At 31.8% G+C, this 24,854-nt stretch overlaps 1 protein-coding gene and 1 pseudogene across 12 annotated transcripts in view; both read left to right on the top strand.

Annotated features, from left to right (window-relative positions):
• Positions 1–24,854, top strand: part of LOC126724037 (receptor-like protein 13) — a 66,139-nt gene that overhangs the window by 22,541 nt on the left and 18,744 nt on the right. The window lies entirely within an intron of this gene.
• Positions 5,816–24,854, top strand: part of LOC126724045 (receptor-like protein 15) — an 81,887-nt pseudogene continuing 62,848 nt past the window's right edge.

Raw genomic sequence — 24,854 nt, 5'->3', positions numbered from 1 at the left:
TAAAAAAAAAATGTATACTTTTAATTTTAGTTACATGATTTAGTAAATAATCATGTGATTGTTTTCAAAAATAATAATAATCATGTGATTATTAAATAATTTTATGAATTATATATATTTTTTAATATACATGTATATACAATCTTATAAAACAGTCACAAAATGAGTTGGAATTTCAACTAGATTTTAAAGAAAACTTTATCAGTTAAAATGTTCGAAACTTTGGCCTAGCCCCTAAACATGCTTCCTTATATTTCTTAACCTTTCCCCACAAAAAATAAAAATAAAAATAAGAAAGACAAGTCTTTAGCTTCCAACAACTAGAGGTCATTCCTCGCGTTTGGTTTGGGTTAATTTGACAAACCATTGACACCATTGATGCCAAGTCTTCAATTGTTGTTGTGTAGGTAATGTTAAAGGAAATGTTAAGTTACTATAAAATTTATTTATTACCAAAAAAAAAAAAGCCAATGCCAATAGCTGGAACTAGGGGAATATATCTTTAAGAGCAATCGTAATACAGAGATTAATCAACCATTTTGTTTTCCTCAAACTACAAATAAGAAACTAAAATTTCGGTCAAACCACAGTGGGTAAATTATAATTTATCCTAAATAAAAATTCATGTGGAAAATACAGGTCGTCCTGCCCAAACCGACCCAACCTACAACCCAATTAACACGACTTGTTTCTTATATGTTTAAAATGGCTCATTTTGACACGGACATGTTTTCAACTCAAACCAGATTGACCCGACCCAAACTACACACCCATTTTCCCACATCTATAAGATTCTCTAATTGACTTTAGGCATGATCATTTATCATTATGAAAGAGAGCATATATTAATAATTAAAAATCTTCCTTATTCATTATAAGGAATTATCACCTTTAATTTTATTTGTGAGTTGGGTCCAAACACCATGGGAGTTCATAAATTTATGAACTCCCATGGTGTTTGGACCCAAAAATAAATCCTGTCAAAATATTGAAAAATCCTGTTAGGCTAAATTTGGAACAGTCCTATTCATTCATGCCAAATTTTTTACCATTTAAAACATCTCATTTGAAGTGTCTTATTTAAAAGTGTGAGCTTAGTTAATATGCCCCATTTAAAAGTGTGGTGTTCTTTTTTTCTTTTTCTTTTTTTTAACGTACTTTCCCCAATTGCTTCTCCTAACGTTTTAGTTTATATTAATAAAATAGAAATATATTCTCGTGGTAGTTGGTTGGAAAGTCAACATGGATGCCAAGTCTTCGTCTACGTCTTCTCAAGGATTTTAGAAGAAAGCACATGAATATAGCTTTTTTTGTTTTGTTTTTACATATATATTCCAGAAAATTGTTTTGTTTCTTAACAAACTGATGAACACAGAACCTTAGAAAAAAAACAATCCAAACGTTAATCAGGCTTGGAATTTAGTTGGTCTGGGCTTAAAAAAATTAGCTATGCCCAACCCATAAACATGATTCTACATTCCCCAAAAATAGGAGTAAACAAAAGCTCAGCTAAGTAAAAAGGCAACTAAGGGCTTTGCTTCTCCTTCTTCTTCTTCACACTCTTAACAGTTACAGAAAGAGGGTTCAGATTGTGAATGGTTGGGTGGTTGCCCCTCTCTGAACCCAATGATTTCATCAACTTGCCCTTCAAATCAACCACCCATGACCCTTCTCTTCTAAACCCTACACCCAAAGATCAATATCAAAAAAAAAAAAAAAAAAAAAAAAAAAAAGTAAAAAGGCAACTCCTAGCTGTCAACAATCTAAGGAAAGCACCATTGACCCCAAGTCCTTGGCGTCTTTGTTAAGTTTAGCCGTTTAGGTCTTCCTAAATAATGCAAAATTCGTATATTACTAGTGGTGGGTGCAACTTTTTTGCCTGTTGAACGAAGACTAATCTTATAAAAAAACAAACAAGAGGAAAAGGGAGAATGATTAGAGTCCTTGAAATACTGACATATCATCTAATCAAGGACTTACTCATTTGATTTTTACCTTGAAATTAATAATGAGAGATGAGAAATTGTTCAAAACTGTCCTTGGAATAGCTCTATGAAACACGCTTTGCATTATAAATCTCTAGCCACTTCTTGTTTTTGGTTAAATTCTCAAATAATGCAATGCTCTTAATACCAAGGGCATAGGTGATAGGTTAGTCATCACTAAACATTATCTAAGAAGAAAGTACTGTATACACCGACAAAGTCTTTGGCTTCTTGTTGAGGGTCTTCTAATTGCAAAATTATTGGCGAGAGGAAACAAATAACAGAAGTCAATGGTTATCACCACAAAGAACTAACGTCCGAACGGACTCAAAAGGGGCCGGAGTATAACCAAAAATTAAAAAAATAAATAAATAAATAAACATTCATATGGTATCAACAAACTATCAACTAAGACAAATACAAAAATCATTGTTTCTTAATATATTAAGAATTTAAGATGTTGTTTCTTAACACATAACACTATTGTTTCTTAATACACTATAATTAAGGAAGTCAATTTCATACCGAAAACTATTTCAGTTTGACTAAAGAAACGATATATTTGGATACTAGCTAATATTGTTGTACTATTTCACAATTAACACTATATATATATATATATATAAACAAACATTTAATAAATTACTAAAAGGAATGTAAATATATTTATTTTTAGTCATATCTCAACCACCAACCAACAATTTTTTTTTACTGTCTCTCTAAACTCCCTTATTCAAATGTTAAAACTTAATCCTTCATAAGTCCACACCTACCTAGTCTACGTATTATAGTTAGCTCTACTTTTAATTAAGTTTTATCTCTTATTATTATTATTATTATTATTACTATTTTTTTAATCTTTTTTCTTTTAGTAATGTGGTATTACCTAAAATAGTACAATTTATGTCACAACTTGTTTACATGACAAGTTTTGAGTAATAAAAGTGTGCTCCCACATGAAACCACCATTATACCTTTATCATTTCTAACTTATAACAAAGACGAGTTATACCACAAATTGTATCATTTTATGTGTTACTATCATTATTCTTTTTGCTTTCATATTTTTTCTTATACAACGTTTTGCTTTTCTTTTCAGTCTTGTCACCATTTTTTTTTTTTTAGGAACTTTAGTCCTTTCACTTTGCTTCAATTTATTGCCCTTGACTGACTACTCAATAGAGTCAATACTCAGTACTCACTGCTCAGTTTCACATGAGGGTGACTATCTTTGAATTACAAATTCATTTGAAATTTCGACACTCCTCCTGCAGTGCCTCACGCGGTCAACAATTGTGGCTGCCTCACACAGTCACTGCACTCCTGCAGTGCCTCACATAGTCAACAATTGTGGCTTTGGATTTCTCTTTTTTCTTTCTTTTGTCAGGGTTACGGGGAAAAAAGTAGTGAAAAAGGTAGTAAAAATGTAGCCAAAGGGTTTGAAACACAGGCAACAAGTTTGTGATGAACACACAGGCAATAAGTTATATATTATAAGGGACTTAAGTTTCTTAAACCCGAGTTTTATTTGTAAATTAAAATTATATTATTAAATATTTCTTAAATAATGGTGTGGGGCCCAACAATATATGGGCCAGGCCCACTTGTTCACGGGAAGCTTTAAGGCCCAAGCCGAAGAAGGTGGCAGTCCAAGCTTATTAGCGCAAAGCACAAATGGGCCCAGAAAAGCGGCCGAGGACGGTGCAGCCCTCGGCTAGCCCAAAGCTCCACCAAGAAAAGGGGCAAAAGCGGCATAGGGACAATCTTAAAATAAAATCAGAAATATCTAGGACAGGCTGCCCTTACTGCCTTTTCCCCGACTGAACTTGGCACCTAACAGAGCTATGCTCTTTAGCTTTATCAGCTACTCCCAACGACTTAGGTCTAGGACAGATGGGACAAGTATCAGTCTTGGAAAGGTCGACCCTACACGTGGACGAAGGAAATTGAACGCATGCTAGTATAAAAGAAAAATATGTAACCTAATGGAGGGGGGATCCCACGGAAAAAAGGGGAGGGGTTCCAGAGGTGAATACACCTGAACCATATATGAGCTTCTCAACAAAACCACCGTCGGGCAAACACGACTTAGCCTTTCGATCCCACTCTCTACAAATGATATTGTATGGGTCCATTTATGTGCGAACCCAACTCTATTGCGGGTTGACGCGAAAACGTTCCCCTACAAATGGTAAAATATTAATAATTTCAAAAAATAGTGATATTTGATTATATTTGCCCTCAAATAATGGATGTACTTTTTGCTTTTGGAAAAAAAGCACAAGCTATGATCTGAGAAAGTTGCATGTGTAGTGGGTGTAGCTTTCCTGCTTGTTGAAGGGATTAGATAAAAGGGAAATTAAGAGAGAAAGGAAAACGTGGGTGCGTATTAGATAGGGAAAAAGAAGAAGCTAGAAATGAAAAAGTGTCCGAAAGTTTATCACTCAATAATATTAATGTCTAGAAAACCAAAAAATATAGTCTAAACGAGGCTAGTACCAAAAGTTGTTTCAATTTGGTCAAAGAAATATTTCGAGATTATTTCAAAATTATGGTTAATTTTATATTTTATATATATGTACACACATATTTAAAAGTCTTTATTATAATTATAATTTTATTTGTCTCACATAATATATTTTAATAATCATAATTATACATAGATTTTTTTTTTCCTAAATAAGATACACCAGTTGTTAGAATGTTAAATAGAAAATAAATAAAATAGAAAAAAAATTTAAAATTTAAGGCTAAAGCCTACAATACAAGGCTGTGTCGATCGACAAAAGACAAAGTTTTGAAGAGTTGAAAACGTTTATTCAAAATTTTGAACTTTATCAGAGAGTTATTCACAACTTTGTATGGGACCACACCGTACAGGCCGTCCGGACGAACAACAATGAATTGGCTCGTAAAAACAAATTCTTTCTTTCGCTTTATTTTCAGTATCATATAAAATAAATTACCTTCTGGCACCTTTTTTTATTTAGAAAAAATCATCCTCGTAGCTGGGTGGAAAGACACCATGGTGCAAACTGAGAAGACTTATTCCAAGTCATGTGAAATAGTGGATGTAACTTTTTGCTTTTGGAAAAAGCACAAGATATGATGGTCTGAGAAAGTTGTATGTGTAGTGGGTATATATAGGAGAATGGTGGTAGTGTTATTTCAACTCAAAACCTATTTTGCTTTGAAGTATAAATCAAAGTTGAGCAGAAACTTTGTCAGTCTTATTGTTATAGAAAATCAGAAAAAGAAAAAGTAATGGAGTTGCTGGGACGTTATTGGTGGTGGCTGGTGGTGTTAGTTTTGGTTCATTTTGGTATGAATGGTTGCTTTGGTTGCTGGGAGCAAGAGAGAATTGCTCTCTTGGAACTTAAAGCTTCCATTGTCAGCTACACGGATGAATATTATTTTTCTCATTGGGACTCAGCCGACAAAGAGAGTGATTGCTGTGAGTGGGAAAGAGTTAGTGTGACATCACTACTGGCCGTGTAATCAAACTTGCTCGTAATTTTACAATGTATTGGACTGGAGAAAGTGGGGGAGGCTGGTACTTTAATGTCTCCCTATTTCTTCCCTTTGAAGAGCTCCAGTATCTTGTTTTGAGTTCAAATTTCATTCATGGATGGATCCCAAATGAAGGTACTAAGTTTATATCTTAAAAAAAGTAGGTAGTATTTGTCAATATTTTACTTTTTTCTATTACCTCTTTGGTTTTTTTAATGGACGTGAAAAAAATTAGTCGCATGTTAGAATCATTTTATACTGTTTTGTGGGAATATATAGTTGCCGACATGCAAATTGAAGCATCTAAATTGCAGGTTTTGAAAGATTCTTTACGTTGGGTAAGCTGGAAGTGCTTCACTTGGGTGATAATAGTTTTAATAACAGCATTTTACAATCCTTTAGTGGTACTATTGCTTCGCTCAAGGAACTACATTTGGATTCCAATAGTTTGAATGGATCAATCCACATCCAAGGTAAAATTATCATTAATTCATTTGCAAATGAAGATTAGAAGAGTGTTTCATGCTTATTGAGAACGTAATATTTTTTTTATTTCCCTCCTATATCAATCATTGAGATTTATACAACTAAATTTCGCCTTTTTTTTTTCGTTAGTTCTTTTAAATGTTTATCTATGGAACTGTAGTTCCTTGAAGAAAAACTAAATTACTGGATATTTATATTATTGGGAAATGTTAGTGGGCACTTTCACCTAATTAAAAATTAGTATGAATTAATGAAGTGATTGAAAATATTAATTAAATGACAAGTGAAATTCAAAAAATTAGTTTTATTGGCTCTACATCTTAAAAAGTTGGTAAAAAATTTGACATAAATTGAAATGATTTGATATAAAGTTATTTCTTAGATTACCCTATATTGATAGACCTCTTCTTTAAAATATATGTTTGTGTATATATATATTGTTAGACGTCTTAAGACTCCATAACAATTAATTATTAATAAATTTAAGATAGATAGTATGACAATATGTGGACAGTTTGGCCGACAGGCCTAAGGCGCCAGATTTTACTATTTTAGGCACAGGTCCGAAAGTCCGTGTTCAAGTCCCACTGTGAAGTTTTGCGTAGCCTGTTATATTTATTTATTAGACATATTTAAAGTCCCGTTTGATAGGGTTATTATACCCTATTAAATGCGAAGATTCAAATGATTGAATTCCGTGCTTATTTATTGCCGTGATTCCCAGGAGGTGTATGGAAATGTCATGGATGATTGGATGCTTAGGTAACAATCTCAGATAATGTGAAAAAAAAGTGTGACTTGGCATTCCAAATGAAGAAAAAGAATAGGTAACAATAAGTCAGTAATAAAGTTTGGAACTTTGCTTTTTGCTAAGTGATAAAATTTGGAACCTAGCATGTCATAAATTAGAAAAATCATTCTAATAACCCATGAGAGCTCTTGAAGTTGAAACACTGACAAAATTTAGCGGAAAAATAGGTAAAAATGACAAACTATTATATGATGACATAAAAAAAAAAAAAAAAAAAAAAAAAAACACAAGCATAGACACACACACATTCACATGCCCTTTTTATTTTGGGTAACTAAGGATAACAAAAACAAGCCCAGTGGGTCAAGTTATAGGCCATTCCATTGATGGATATGGGGCAAAAGGAAAAACAGATACATCATCAAATATAGAACAATTAGACTAAAATATTAGCAGAGTCATTCAATTATATAATATAATGTTAGTCAATGATGACTCTTTTTTTAAGCTGACTAGAACAATTAGACTAAAATATTAGCAGAGTCATTCAATTATATAATATAATGTTAGTCAATGATGACTCTTTTTATTTAAGCTGACTAATTAAGTATCATTAAACAAAAATAAAACGACAACAAAATGTCATTTGATCCAAAGTCCAAACTATCTTCATCCTCTAAGAGAACGGAATGGATGAATGAGATAGTTCAAAAGGAATAATTCTAGAGATATAACCAATCACACATTTAATTTTACAACTTACTAAGTTGTGTCACTGTGAATGATGAATATTTTCTACTTTATGTGACTTACTACTTCATGTAGACCACTCAAACTCATACAAGTCAACAAATTATGAAATTGGGTATGGGAGTGATTGTGTACAAGAAGTCTAAACAGTACGTACAAGAATTTAACAACTGGAAATGAACATCACAATCCTTGTTAACAAAATGAATTTAAGATTCTCAAATTGAAATTCAACCGTTAATCTAAACAAATTGAAAACTAAAATCTACAATCTTTTAATTTATTTATTTTTTCATGTAGACTTCAAAGCATTTAACAACTTGGAGGAGCTCTACTTGGGTGGAAATTATATCAATGACTTCGTGAAAACAGAAGGTATGAGTATGACAGGTTGTCAAATACATGTTCACGAATTAAAATAAAATCCTTATTTTACATGGTATGCCGTATGCCTAATGAAACTGCAACATTATTTATTTATGAAATATTTTATTTTTCCCTATAGATTCAAACAGCTTAAGTAAGTTGCAAGTCCTAGATTTTAGTGGCATCAATTTTAATGCACGAATTCTTGAGTCATTAGCTGCCTTCCCAACGTTGAAGATATTAGATATTAGAGGAAACAATTTGGAAGGATTGTATACTACTAAAGGTAAGTTATACAATGCTCATACTCTTATATACACAGTAAGATAATCATTACCAGCATAATTTTAGAAAACAATAATCTATTATAAACTTTTTATAAATATTTTTCATGAAATTTCTTTTTTTTTTAAAAGAAACTAAACTCGTGTTCCTTAACATTTAAACCATTATAACATATGATTCTTTTGTAATTTAAAATAATTCAAATCTTTTATTATTCTTGATAATAATTTTGCATCTCTTGCAATAAAAAGCTTCTTATTATAATGATTTGGAATCACTTGTTAAAATGCCATAGTCTTCGAAAGAACATAGAGATCTTTTGTAACTCAATCAGTTTATGCACATATTTGAAGACCAACGGAACTTGAAAAATGGCTGTCATGTTTACTTTACCACTTTCTCAAGAAAATAACAAAAGCAGAAGTTTCAGACACTGAAAGTTTATTTCGTGCTTTTGAAAACCATATTGTACAGATTTTAGATTTTAGAGAAAAAAAAGAAAAAAGAAAAAGGAATGAGTAAAAAGTTGTAATAGAAGCAATATTTACTTTTAAATTTGTTGACATTCTTGTTATAAAATTCCATCTAAATAGGAAAAATGTCTTTTACTATGGACAAATAATTCAGTTTTCACTCCTCTCACTGATGATGTTGATGATAAAAACAAAGTGCACATTTCTAATTGTTTCTTAGATTTGTTAAACCAAAATCTGTATATATTGCTTTTATTTAAACTTTACATATAGCATGCCACAGATCTTTCTAACAGTAGTAACTATTTCATAGTATACCATATTAATAATTTTTTTTACAATTTCCATGTCTAAAAATTTTATTATTATTTTAGAGTTAGGTGCACTAAACAACTTAGAGCAGCTGTACTTGGATGATTCATCAATTGATAACAGCTTCCTTCACAAAGTTGGAGTTATGAATTCTCTTGAAGTATTGTCGGTGCAAAACTGTCATCTCAACGGTAGCTTACCTGCACAAGGTAGGCTGATTTCACAATGATATTACTTAGGAAAGCTACAATACTAGAATCTAATCAATACTAATCTCATTTTACAGGCTGGTGTGAACTTAGGAAGCTCCAAGAGCTAGACCTCAGCTACAATAATTTTGAAGGGATACTACCTTCATGTATGGCGAACTTGACATCACTTCAAGTATTGGATCTCTCTGACAATCACTTCACCGGGAACATTGCACACTTCCGACTACCAAGTTTGACATCACTTCGAGTATTGGATCTCTCTAAAAATTGGTTGAGCGGTCCAATTCCAGGTGCGTTCAAAAACAACTCTAATCTAGTTACATTAAATCTTCGAGATAACCTCCTAATTGGAAACATTCCTGATTGGATCGGCAACCTCTCATCCTTGAGCATTCTTCTTTTGAGAGAAAATCATTTAGCAGGTAGGATTCCAAATCAATTATGCCTTTTGCAAAACTTAAACTTGTTGGATCTTTCCTACAATAAATTTTCAGGTACAATACCACATTGCTTGAGTAACATTACTTTCATGGCATCCACCCAAGAGCCTAATTTTAGAGGTTTCTGGGTATGGTTTTCTGAGTACCAAATTAGAATGCCGTACTTGAAGACAAAATCAACAAATATGAAAGACTGGAATCATATGGATTATTTTGAGACAGAAGTAAGCGAGACAGATGAAGCAGAGTTCACAACAAAGAATAGAATTGACTCCTATCATGGAGACATTCTCAATTACATGTTTGGAATTGACCTCTCATGCAACAAGTTAGTAGGCGAAATCCCACCTCAACTTGGAATGATGAGCACCATCCGGGCAATGAACTTATCACACAACAATCTAATTGGACCAATCCCTACAACATTCTCAAACTTGAAGCTGATGGAGAGTTTGGATCTTTCCTACAACAATTTAAGTGGTAAAATTCCACCTGAATTGACCGAAATTACCTTTCTAGCAGTCTTCAGTGTGGCACATAATAACTTATCAGGTACAACGCCAGAAAGAAAAAATCAATTCGGGACTTTTGGTGAAAGTAGTTATGAGGGTAACCTTCTCTTGTGTGGACCTCCATTACATGATTGCACCAAAATTGGACCTCCGTCTACAATGCTAGTGGATCATGATGGGGAAGATGGTGGTAGTTTCATTGACATGGTTGTCTTCTACATAAGCTTTGTGGTGGTTTACATAACAGTGTTGTTGGGACTTGTTGTAGTTCTCTACATAAATCCTTACTGGCGTAGGGTGTGGTTTAACCTCATTGAGGTGTGCATTGACAATTGCTACTGTTTTGTTGTGGTTCATTACCGTAAGTTGTTCAATTTCAGGCTTGCATAGCCTTGCATTTTAATGGTTACATGTATGTGTGTCTCTTCCTCGTGGATTTTGAATCTAAAGTTTGACCTTTGAATAAATATATCAGTTTTGTAAATTTTGAATTTGGCTGTTGTTCTAACTACAAAGATAGTGCATTTTAATTTTAGACCCCTTTCAAAATATTATATTTTACCAATTTTAAATCCAAGTTAATAATCTATATATATATATAAAACCGAAACTTTTGAAGCTCCCACAAATTTTCACGTCAGCACAATATTAAAATAAAAAATATAAATGAAAAAAATAAATAAATAAGCAAAGAAAAACCTTCCCTAAAACCCGATAAAAACCTAAGTATAAAAAAACATAAGCACCAAAAAAGCTCTGCCGTTCCTCTTTGGTCTCTTTTTCTCTACCTTCTCCTTCCCTAAAACCCAACACTGAAAATCAATCCTGCCTAGAAGCCATCCCCATACTGTCAGGTCTGAGTTAGAAAGAAGGCATCACCAACCATATGGCTCCGGTATGCCTCTTTATCTCTCTCTCTCTCTCTCTTTGTGGGTAGCTCTGTTAATGGTTTTAAAAAGTGAGATTGTTTGGCTTTTTGTATATACAGAGGGATCAGAAAGATGAAGGATTCGCTACCTTCGCAAGTTCTGAATGAGAAGTTGCCACGGTTTTTGCAGAAGTGTGCACAGACCTTCGATTCCGATCGCCGTTACAAAAACGACTTACGGTACCTCCGCGTTTGGTTACGGTTGGTATTTTACTAATCCATTGCTTTTTTTTTCGTTTCCTTCTTGATGATTTCGATTCTGGGTCATTGGGTTTCTTAGAAGTTGTTTGGATGCGCTTTAGATTTTTTTGGTTATCCAAATGTTGAGAATTTATTCATTTATTTTAGTGTGTAGATGGGTTTTTGTGGATGGTCTGAGAGCATTTTTTTTTTTTTTACATTTTCTTATTGTTGATTTTGATGCTGGGTTATTCGGTTTTTGTTCAATTTCATAGCCTTTATATGATAAGGATATAATGTCTGTGAACTTGGCTGAGGATATAATGTCTGTGAACTTTATAAGTGATTTTTGTTATGATAAGTAGAAAAGTTGGAAGCACTATTGAGAATTTCTTGAATGGTTAGTTTAATATTAAAAAGAATTTTTTTTTTCTTCTTAAATTGGCTGAGTTTTGTTCAATTTGATCTTTCTGAAGATTTTTGCTTCATGGAAATCTGAATGGTACTTAGATAATCAATTTAACTTTTTTTTGAATTTTAGTTATATGCCGTTTCTTCTCCTGCAAAAATCTGAGTTGGATCATATGTTGTTCCATAGAATCAAATTTTGGCTTGGAATTATACTTTGCTATATAATTTGCCATTAATTATGCTACTGATATTTGTAGTCCAACTTGCAATTGAGTCTGAATGTAAAGCTTGACATCAAATGAATTCAGTGGTCTACAATTTGTGGTTGGATTGTCATCTCTTTTACCTCATGGAATGTTAGATGTTGTAGGTTGTTTCTATTGTCATGATCCAAGGGGAAACGGTGTTTATCATCATCCCAGATTATTGTCTACAATAGCCAGCACTTTAGTGCATAGCATATGAATAGAGTCCAACCTCATCACCCCTAAGTGTTTGTGATGATACCTAAGCCAAATTGAAGTGTTTCAATTATAGGAGAGAGTCCATTTTTTCCTCCAACTCTTATTTTTTTGAGTTTGGGTTGCAGGGAATGATGATAATGCCAATTATTCACTCCCACCGTCAAGTGAAACCTAGCAGAGGGTGTGGTTTCCTTCAAAGAGAAGTGCTCCTTTGTCGTCTGTTGGACAAGTTACGCATTATGTAATTATGTTTATATTTTAATCTAAAGTTAGAAGTTGCCTATTATTTCATAGACATGTTTCCTTACCTTCAACTCAGATCTCGCCATAATGCTGTTAATTAGCTATCAAACTATGCTCTGCCATCACACAAAGAAGAGTAAATGAATATGTCATCTGATAGTTCCAATGTTACACTTGACAAATATGGGTTAATAATAGACCTGACTTGACTACCTTATATAATCAAGGTTTCATTTAATTTTGTTGTTTTTAATTTAAAGGTGAAAATATGTTGAAGAAGTTAATGGTGGTCATTGCAATGGAATGGTACGTTGCTTTCTCTCTAAACTAATAAACATGTTCGTTACGTTGTTCCTATATTATTCTATTCTTAGTTGGTTATCTTTTTGGCATGTTATACAATCTGTTAGATTTGGGAGAGTTGTAGACTGTGGCCTGGACTTTAGGAGGTTCACTCTTTATTTCTCAAGAGAGTAATTGAATTCATGTTTGAGTAAAGCAAATGACACAAATTTTTACTGCACTGCGTGGAGAATTTGGCAACCAAAAATCAACAATGGACTGAAATTACAGAGCATCCACTATGGTCCATGGAGCATCTCACTGTGGGCACAAGAATACTTGATTAAGTACACTAGATTAAGAAACATTGCAAATTAATTTATGCTTTTTTTTTTTGGTTTAGTTTCAGTGAAAGCCAATAAAATACAGAGTAATTGGGTGTGATGTAGATGTAGGGAAATCATATTGACGGTAAAGTTGTGTTATTTTATATTTATTTTGTTACAATTTTAATTATTTCACACTACTAGAATTTTGTCTGTTTGATTTCTTAACTAATTAGATATGCTCTCTATTTGTTCTTTATTCTAGATTTGTTCTTTTTTTTTTTTTCCTTGCAATAATGTAGAGTACAACTCCTAGCCTCATACTCATATTGGATTATGCATTATAATAATTCTCTTGGTTCTATTGTGGTGTAAAAGAATTTTGTTATTATATCTAATTTTAATTTTCACTTTTTACATGGTTGTAGTTCCAATTTTATGTGATACACTTCAATTGTGGGACTAAATTTTACTCAAGATAATATAAAATAGTTGTCATCTATCTTAACATTTACCAAGGAATTGAATTTGTGTAATAGCACGTTATGATTATGCAATATATTACTACATAAAATTTGAATGTTTATCATTTTTAACGATGTTTAAAATTTTGACAATTTGTCATATGAGATGTTTAATTACTTTCTCTCCATTTCATATTGGAGATGATTTAACTTTAAAATGGTTGAAATTAGATAAATATTTAAACTTGAACATGTTAACATTTTGAGTTAAAAGTTACCCGTGCATCGCACGGGTTTGCGACTAGTTAGATCTATTTTGGAAGATTTAGGCTAAACACATAATCATTAATATTATTATGCAAGTGTGGAAATTTAAAAGATACAAGATATGATAATCTAGGAAACCAATAAAACACAATAGTTTCAAAGGAAAAACTTGGGGGAACTTGACCTTATGAATGCAATTGAGGTGAACAATTTCACTATAGGACAAGGTTTTTAGACCCAGACCGTTCATTGAACCGTAAAAAGGAGAGGTTCAAGGTTTTTGAGGTCGAACCATGATGACGTCATAATTAATTTAATAATTAATTAAAGCCTAAATATAGATATTAAATTTATAAAACTAGCAAAATTGAAAATATATCTATATATGTGAGGGAAATTTAATGATTTTCAAGCATATATATAATAATTAAATAAGAAAGTTAATAAAATAAAATAATAACCATGAAAACATTAAAATTTATGATTAATTTTTGAAGTAAAGTTGAATATCTTTGAAGGATTTTAATTATAATTTTTTTTTCCTTGTAAGAGATGGATAATTTAATTAAATAGAATAAAATTATGTTAAGTTGTTTTTTTAAAAAAAAAAATAAAATTGCTAAGGGGTTGGACCGCACGGTTTTCATCGGTTCGTGGTCCAATCCCGGTTTTAGCATTTCACGGAATTAACAAAAAATCCGGTTCTTTAGGCTTAAAAAACCAGTTTTCACCCCAGTTCCTGGTTTTCACCGTCCGACCTCCCGTTTTGGTCTGGTTTTGAAAACTATGCTATAGGATAGATATGTATAGTCAAAATAACCTCATTCTTTGTAAATCTAACTATAGTTACCAAACTAAGCTTTGAATTTCACAGATGTCTCTAATAGTGATTTGCTGCAACATGAACCTCTAGCCCACATACTTCAATGCTCCTTAGAAGATTTGAATCCAATGCACTTGATATTTGGAGATCAATAACTTGAATCCACCGATTTAAAGAGTATATGAGTGATCATCGATAGAGACTTATTATGTCACACATTATTCTCGATAGAGAGCAGGATGCAAGTGGCATGCCAAAATAAAATCATTTATCACACAAAATTTTTTATAAGTGAACATAATGAAATTTGGCATGTCTAGCTCACCAACCTTTCTTCTTCAAAACTACCTTCTGACTAGGCTGGGTGCCAGAGCGAACCTAAATATCAGAAATTAGTTAGATCATGATACTATAGAGAACTACAACAAGAAAGAACCTCTACAAGAAGCTAGTTATCTTAGGCTAAAAGTCAACCCCATAGAAATGACATGGAGGGATAGAGAGACGCTATTTGGCTTTGGTTTTTTCCTATCCCAACAAAGGGACAAAGACATGAAAGAGCCTCAATAAACAAATTAGATCTCATTATTAATTGATCAGTCCAACAATCAAGTCGCGGGGGTCAAGTCCATAACCAAGTCACATGAGTTGCATGAGTAAATTCCAAATGCACTGACAGAATCTCAACAAAGAAAACAATCATAAATGAAATTTTCCCATTGCACAAGTACGAATCATATATAAACAATAAACAAACCTTGAGGAATACATCTCCTGTGATAGATGGGACTTGGATTGTTCCCCCCAAAATTGCCTGCAATCCAATAAACACACACACACAAATAAAATAAAATAAAATAAACAACTAGATCAAAAATAAAAGTTTTTTTTTTTTTTTTGATAAGTAATAAAGATTTTACTAATGGAAAAAAAAAAAAAAAAAGTACTTTATGTTCGCAATGATAAACACAAAACACCTAAAAACAAATGCAAGAAAATCAAATAGAAAGACGAACTAAAGACTGAACATCAAAAATAAAAGTAACTTGAGACAAATGATACATACAACTATAGCTATCAGAAATATTGAAGGCCAACTTGTAAAAAGGGGATAGGGTACCAAATTTGGTCATTGGGATTGGCTTATAAGTAATAAAAATTTTCAAGAAACTTACTAATCTTAGGAGGTTTTTTTTATTCCATACAGAAACAGATAGTTTCTACAAATGTAATTCAATTATTTTTATCATTCGTCTAATGGCTTTTAGTGATCTAATAATTATAGAAACAAATCAAAAAGTACCTAAATTTTTCTGCTGCCAGAAAATTCCTAAAATGTATCTTTAAGAACATCTATCTTTAGCTTTATATTCCATCTTTTTGAAACCATAATCAAACTACAGACCCTAAAACCTTCTTCCTTTGTTGATAACAGGTGACTGAGGTGGTGTAAAGAAACAGCATAGCTGGTGATTTCCTGGAATTCATCTACAAAACTAAAAAACTCGTTGGAAAATCTTCTGCAAAGATAATTTTCCACATTTTTAAGTGTTTGTTCTTATCGTTTTTCTCACCATACTCTTAGTCCATTTCCAATCTTCGTCCTGGTATACATAGTGAGAAGAAGTATATTGTGGGTACTCTTCTTTCATCCGTTAAATATATACTATTTGAGATGTTTCTGTCCACAGGACAGAAAATAGGCTAACCTCCAAAAATGTTGATTCAATCAACCACAAATACATGTTAAGAATATATATGCATCCCCAGATCAGTTTCCCGTGTGTCTAACATTTAAGTTTAACCTCTATTCACTTTGTAATTGCAATTTACTAAATTGCCCATTAGTCCAATATCAAATAAGTGTAAGTTATACTTATACATTAATGTTGAAAAATGACAAGCTTCGCAGACAATAGCTGCAGAACTTCTTTGACAACTATTTAAACCAATTTTGATTATTTAGGTGCATTTTGTTAGAATTTATATGTGTCAACTTGAACAATTTGGCATTTTGGTATTTATCAAACTATTTGTACTAGATTATTTTGTAGGTCAGACTATTTGGCCTATGTGGCCTTTTGAACTATTTAAAGTGGAGCTTATGGTTATTTTGAATTATGAGAATTACTGTCTATATATATGAGCAAGATGATTGATAGAGATCATGAAAATTGAATAACTATTTTTTATTGTATATACTGTCAAAAGTTTAGTATGAAAACTAAATTCATTCTTGGTTTTTTATTTATATTGATTACATTAGTTGGTTTAAATAATACACATGTTATAAATTATACAAAAAATGTTATAAAAATTTTATGCATACCAAACACAAGAAAACGTTCGCAAGCTCATTTTCAAGGTCTTTACCAAACACTATAAAATGAAATAGTTTTTCAAAAAAATTTCTTTGGAAAATGAGATAGTTTTCCATCAAGATCTGCTCCACCACTTCTACTCACCTTTATGGTCTCATCATTATCTACTCTTGCAAATGGCAAAGGAGAGTCAAGCATCTATAAAAACAGGTCATTATCAAACACTATAAAATGAGATAGTTTTTCAAAAAATTTTCTTTGGAAAATGAGATAGTTTTCCATCAAGATCTGCTCCACGACTTCTACTCAACTTTATGGTCTCATCATTATCTACTCTTGCAAATGGCAAAGGAGAGTCAAGCATCTATAAAAACTAGCATATACAAAACCTATAAAACCGGTTATATTTTTCTTTTCTTCTTAAAGCTTAAAAAACGAATATGGGAGTTACCGTTAGAATTTGAATTAAGAAGCAAAATGCACCGTTTCTCACTAGAGTGCATTTATTAGAACGCATTGTATTGCTTATGTCATATGTGTTAGAAATTGAGTCTTAAAACGGTGCCGTTCTCTGTGAACTCAGAAACTGTTAGACTTGGCACGAAAATCTGTTGAGCTTAGCTCCTTGAATCACGGATTAGATCCGTATAATGTGGATTGGTAGTTATATAGTTAAGCTTGGGCTTTGTATCACAATTTCCCGTTCTCCATAAATGGGCCCTGTTGCATTGAAATCTGGATCGGCAGCAAAACTTCAAGTTAAAAATGGAAAAATAATTTTTATCCTCCATAAATAAATGTATAGAATAAAATCTTATGTTGGGAACCTTCGAAACTAAATTAACTCTACCAACCAAACAGAGCAAAACAACCAAATTCTGGAAAAATATCTGCCAGCAGTAAAGCTGCAGAATCATTTGAAACACTTGCTTAGTAAATCATGGTTTTGATGAAGAAAATCCTCCGGAGGATTTTCTATGGGAATCTTTAGCTAATCACGAACTACAATTGACGTGGTACTCCAAATCAATAGAAAACAACATTTCGGTCCATTTTGGTCTATTTCGGTCCAATTCGGTCCATTTGTTCCATTTCTATCCAATTCAGTCCTTTCAGTCTATTTCAGTCTGTGCAATCACATCGGTCTAACTCGGTCCATCCAGTCAACATCAGTCCATTCAGTCCATTTTGATCTAAATCTGTCCACTTCGGTCCCTATGGTCTGTTTCGGTCCACTTTAGTCCATTCCTTCCACTTCTGTCCATTTTGACCTATACAAGTCCACTTAGGTCCCTCTGGTCCGTTTCAGTCAACTTTTGTCCATTCGGCGCACTTCTGTTCATTTGCTCCATCTCGATCTAACTCGGTCAACTTCGGTCCTTTTGATGTGTTTCAGTCTACTTTGGTCCATTCCATTTATTTAAAATGTTTTTCATTCACATTTGAGTATAATCCATCCATGCGGTTTAGACCGAAAATATTTGCATTTGGTAGGGAATACCTTTTTTTTTTTATATATATATAAAAGATAGAATTGGTAGGGAATACTTTAATTTAATGCAACTTCATGCTAAGTTAGCACTTGTCATTATGTAGAGAGAATGGCAAGTATACAACTTCATGTTAACTTTTACTCTTGGATATTAATCAATCCTCTACTTCTTCATCAATCTCCCAATCAAACACAGTAGAAGCAGCAAAAGTTAGAATTACTGTCAAATCAGCAAAATTTTCACTAAAGGTGAACTCTGTAGTCTCTTCCATCTAAAGAATACCTATCCAATGGTTTTTGGCTTAGGCTGCATGAATTTCCATTCCCTCATCTTAGTGCTAACTAGACAAATAATTGCGTCTTCAAGATTGTATATTACTGGATATCATAACTTGAATGTGTATATGATTTCATAAAGTGTTGCATTGAAATTTAAGCATGGAAAAGTAGAAAATTGTGAATAAGAGGAAGCCTAGTGTCAGTAAGAATGGGATGGAATTTTCTATTAGCGGTATTTCATTATAAAAAAATATAACATAAGTTCAACAAGCGACTTTTTTCAACTCCTCTCTGAGGTAGTTTCCATTCATATTATTAGCAAAAGTGATCACATTCGTAGCAACAGTAAGAAATTAAGTATAACCCCTTTCAGCATAAACGATGAGATTCTAGAGAGATGCCTTTTGGGAGGAAACTAAAGCTAAATTTGCTAGCCGTTTTAAATGTTGAAAATCCAGGTTATCTTTACTTTTGAGGGAGATGCACAATGTGATTGACCCATGCATGAAAAAAATTATTTAATGAGAAATTGAGAATGTGTTATGGTGCGTTCCTCTTACAGAATGTGGTTCTTATAAGTGGGATTATCAAATATGAGAGAGGCACCCCTTGAGATTGTCTTATAAGATAATTTCTTCATATTTCATTCTCTCAATGAAATTAAATCATAATTATTTAGTAACATTTTGAAAATGAAAAAAAAAAAAAAAAAATCTCATGGTGTTGGGTGGAAAGATACGATGACGCGAAGTCTTCAACTACCATGGTCTAGGCTGTCTCTCAAGTATTGAAAAGTTTATAATATTAGTTATATAGATTAGTATTTACTGTTAAACACTTTCCAAGAAGGTATTGGATACGAGTAAAACCAGTTATTTTTCTTTCTTCTTAAAGCTAAATAAACGAAATCTGACTTTTGATACCTGATACAAACAGACTTGTAATTATAAAATAAAAGCCTGCAAACGATTCAGGGTTTTATACCACGAAAAGATAACAAAACGGCATGATTATAGAAAAGGGAAGAATGCTTTTAAGAACAAGAATTTCAAACACAAGGAGGCTGCAACAACAATGACTATGAACAAGGAAACCTACTATATGCTAGACAAAGGCAAAGTAATATTAGATCTCACACCAAACGTGGTCATTTTTGTGTCATAATTAAATTCCTCCCTCATCAAGTTATGTGCGAACCTACTCAATGGTAGTGTTAGTGGATACATGTGTACAAAAAACTACAATTTGGACAGGCTTTTAAACATTCTTATATCTTCCAAGTTACTGGCTTTTTTTTTTTTTTTTTTTGAATAAAAAAACAAAGAATAATAAACAATAAAACAAATTGATAAATTTCTTGTTCATCATTTCTAAAATAAAAAACATGTGATACTATAAAATGATAGACTGACTTTAATTGGGCATGCTCTTTCAATTTACGTAGCCAATTGGGTTTCTCCCTTGAATAAAATTTGGGCCATTCTAGTCTATTCCAGTAAATTCTAGCCCAAATTGGAGTTTTGGCCTGTAGTAAGTTATCAAGTTGTTTCTTAAATTTTTTTTTTCTCCCACTTATATGTAACCCAGAAAATACAAATCCTAAAGCAATTGAAATTTTAATTACAAGAAAATTTTGGCACCAAATATGGATCAATAGTGGTAAGTAAAAGAGTAATGTTAGTAGTGGACCTAGATGAGAACAAGTAAAACTTAGCCAACAAAACTGTTATGAAAAATTTTGTGAATTTTTTGTGTATATATATATATATATATATATTTTTTTTTTTTTTTAGAAGTGCTACATCAAATCTTAGGTGTTAAGTCATTACTGGTTCTAAATTTTGATTTCAACCCTCCACTAAAATTATTTTTTTGCTATGATTAGTAACAACTTGCTACTTAAGATTTGTTATAAAAATGTTATGAAAAATATTATGGATATAGTATTTCTTTATCTCTTTGGATAAAAAATATTATTTTATTTAGTAGTTAATATTTGGTTTTAATTAATACTATTACGATAATAAAAATAATCATATTAGTTAAAATTTGGGGGCTTTTATATACTTTGATCTCTAGACGACCACCTTAATTACCTATATAGTTATAAATTACTCTTTCTAACTTCAAGTATTGGATCCATACTATGAACATTAGCAACAAAAGAAAAGCTCCAAATGTAGATAATGTTTACACTAGGCTTGGCAAAAATTATGATAAAGTGGATGATGAATTTTTTTTTTTTTTTTGGTTTTTTTTTTTTTTTTTTTTTTTTTTTTTTAAGAAAAGTGAATGATGAAATTGTTGTGCAACTATAGTGTACTCTATGCATTTAATGGAAGTGAAGCTGGACCGCTTATCAGGTGGCAAATGCGCTAGCAAGAGGCCACGGGGCGAAGACAAAATACTGTGTATAGCCAAAGTCTTTTGTTTTGTCTCCATGTATATATACTTTTTAGTTAAATGATATATTAAATAATTATGTGATTTATTTAAGTAATTTTATGAATTATATTTTTTTAATAAAATTTTTATATTAAAGTGTCACAAAATGAGTTGGAATTCCAACTAGATTTGGAGGAAAATTTTATGGGTTAAAAATGTACAAAACTTTGGCCTAACCCCTAAACATGCTTCCTTATATTTCTAAGCCTTTCCCCACAAAAAAATTAAAATAAAATAAGAAAGAAGTCTTGCTAGTCCAAAAGACAAGTCCTAGCTGCCGACAACCAGAGGTCAATCTTTGCGTCTAGTTAATTTGACAAAATAATTTGATAAAAGTCAAGACGCATAGTGGGCGGAACCATGGAAAGACACCACTGACGCCGAGTCTTCAATTGTTGTCGTGTAGGTCTTCTTAAAGGAAATGTTAAGTTATTATAACATTTATTTATTACAAAAAAAAAAATTACAAATTGATATATAATAATGATTCTAATCAATTAGTGTTATTCAACAAAATAATAAAAGAGTGAATAACCTTTTGTGTGATTGGTGATATTTCCATTTGTAAAAGCTATGTTGTAAAACATTTATTATCCCAATTCCCAAGCATCACTAGCAAGTAATTAATTCAAGGAATTTCCAAGAAAGCACTAGATTAATCTAGGTCTTCTCAAATAAAGCAAGTAATGCCAAGGATTTCCTAGAAAGCGCTGGCTAGATAATCCTTTTCTTGTTCAGTGAAGATTATTTTACAAAGAGAGAGATCATTCTTAATAATGTATATAGTACTAAAGTATTGATAATTGGTGCGAGATTGCTAAAAGGAAAAGACCTAATTGCAAAATCAAAGATGACAAAACAGAAATAACAGGAGTAAAAATGCCAATGTCAACAGCTGGAATTAGGGGAATATAGCTTTGAGAGCAATCGTAATACAGAGATTGATCAACCATTTTTTTTCCCTCAAACCATAAATAGATAACTAAAATTTTGGTCAAACTACAAGCGAGTAAATTGTAATTTGTCCTAAATAAAAAATTCATGTGGAAAATACGGGTCGCCTTGCCCAAACCGACCCAACCCACAACCCAATTTACACGACCCGTTTCTTACACGTTTAAAATGGCCCATTTTTAACATGGACATGTTTTCAACTCAAACCCGATTGACCTGACCCAAACTACACACTTGTTTTGCCACGCCTATAAGGTTCTCTCATTGACTTTAGGCATAATTATTTATCATTATGAAAGAGAGCATATATTAATAATTAAAAATCTTCCTTATTCATTATAAGGAATTATCACCTTTAATTTTATTTGTGAGTTGTGACTTTTATGAACTCCCATGGTCCTTGGGCCCAAAAACAAATCCTGTCAAAATATCGAAAAATGATATTAGGCTAAATCTGGAATAGTATCATTCATTCATGCCAAATTTTTTACCATTTAAAACATCTCATTTGAAGTGTCTCGTTTAAAAGTGTGAGCTTAGTTAACATGTCCCATATAAAAGTGTGGTGTTCTTTTTTTTTTTTTTAACGTACTTTCCCCAATTGCTTATCCTAATTTTTTAATTATATTAATAAAATAGAAATATATTCTCATGGTAGTTGGTGGAAAAGTCACCATGGATGCCAAGTCTTAGTCTAGGTCTTCTCAAGGATTTTAGTAGAAAGCTCATGAAAGTTTATAGCTTTTTTTTTTTTTTTTTTTTGTCTTTTTCTAACATATATTTTCATATATTAAATGTGAATTTAAAGACATAGACATTTTTGCATCAGTTAGGAATATTGTCTAAAATAGTAGAAGGAAAATGTGAAGCTTTAACGTATGCATTATTAGAGCAATTGTTCCACACAAAATAAAACAAAACAAAAACAAAAACAAAAACACAAAAAAGAAGAAGAAGAAAACAAGCAATTGTTTTATTGTGATGTGGTCAAGTTTTAATTATAACAATATATATATAAGTAGGATTGATGCCGGTGGTCTATTTCAACAGAAAACCTATTTTGCGTAATTGGAAGCATAAATTAGAGTTGGATAAAAACTTTGTCAGTCTTTGGTAGGGTTGTAAAACTTGGTATAAAACTTATTTATGTTTTTTTGTTTGTAAACAAATCAAGCTTGTTCATTCTTTTGACACTTGTTTTGTTATCAAGTTGAGCTCCAGAAAATTGTTTTGTTTCTTAACAAACTCATGAACACAGAACCCTAGAAGAAAAAAAAAAAAAAAATGATGGTTGGTATAAACTGGAAAGACACGAAGTCTTCGACTATTGTAGTCCAGCTAGGTCTTCCCCAATAATGAAAGGATTATTCAAGAAAGCACAATATAAGTCCTTGGTGGACGCAACTTTTTTGCCAGAGGGTAATTAATTAAGAGATAGAGAGGAAAAGGCGAACGATTAGAGTCGTTGAAAATTGAAATACTGACATAGCCTAGCATTTTGATGATTGCATATTCACGTGTTTCTTCTTCTTGGATTTTTATTCCGAAGTTTGAATTTTTTTAAATTGATCTTTACGTCTGAAATTTTTGAATTTTTCTTCGTGTAATTCTAGTGGACGAAGATTGTGTTTCACATTTTTGGTTTAATCGCTGTTGGTAATTTGATACGTGATTCGTGCAAAGATAGAGAGAATTCACCTTCCCCAATTAAAGCTCAAACAATTATGTTCAAGTGTGTAGAGCTGTAGACACTCTATATGGTAGGGTAAAAATAGTCAAATACCACTATTTTTTGAAATTCTTAGTGTTTTATTATTGTTTGAGAAATATTTAGGAAGATCCCACTTTTTTAAAACTCGAGTTTCACAAACTCGAGTTTGACATGGAACTCGAGTTTATGAAAATCAAGTGACTTAAAAAATCTACTTAAAAATCGAGTTTATGAAACTCGAGTTCCTTGTGATAAAACTATTTGTCTGTGTTTAAACAATGAGAAAAAAGAAAAAGAAAAAAAAAAAAAAAAAAAAAAAAAAAAAAAAAAAAAAAAAAAAGATAAGTCAACAATTGTGGCCTCCCATCCCACGTGAGCCTGACAAAAAGAAAGAGAAAACAGAAACCCACACCTGGAAGAATAAGAAACAAAACTGAAAGCAAATGAGAAAACTATTTGCCTGTGTTTAAACAATGAAAAAAAAAAAAAGGTAAGTCTACAATTGTGGCCTTCCATCCCACGTGAGCCTGACAAAAGAAATAAAAGAGAGAAACCCACACCTAGAAGAATAAGAAACAAAAATGAAAGTCAATGAAAAAAAAAAAAAAAAAAAAAAAAAGGAAGAAGAAGGAAATGAAAAAAGATAAGCCAACAATTGTGGCTGTGTGAAACCGTGGAAAGATACCATTGACTCCAAGTCTTCAATTGTGTAGGTAATCTTATAGGAAATGTTAAGTTATTATAAAATTTATTTATTACCAAAAAAAAAAAAAAATTACAGATTGATATATGATAATGAATCTAATTAATTAGTGTCATTCAATATGTAGCATATATGGTTGTGGCTATTTTAACTGAATAACACTTTGTTTGGAGAAAATTCTGTCTTATTTTTGTCACGGAATTTCAGAAAAAGAAAAATTAGATGAGTTGAGACTTTTTTGCTTTTTGGCGGTGTTAGTTTTTGTTCAATTATATTTCAATGGGTGCTTTGGTTGCTTGGAGCAAGAGATAATAGCTCTCTTACAACTCAAAGCTTCCGTGATCAACTTTACAGATGAAAATAATTTTACATCTTGGGACTCAAGAAAAACTTTATGATATCAACCAAAAGTTAAATCCCTTTCATAAAAGTATATCCACAAGGTCATTGGTTCTTTTTTCTTCTCTCAATGTAAGTAT

This window comes from Quercus robur, chromosome 4, assembly GCF_932294415.1.
Source record: "Quercus robur chromosome 4, dhQueRobu3.1, whole genome shotgun sequence".
NCBI classification, from domain to species: domain Eukaryota; kingdom Viridiplantae; phylum Streptophyta; class Magnoliopsida; order Fagales; family Fagaceae; genus Quercus; species Quercus robur.
The sequence above is the reverse complement of the archived record's forward strand: the minus strand, read 5'-3'. Positions and strand labels throughout refer to the sequence as shown.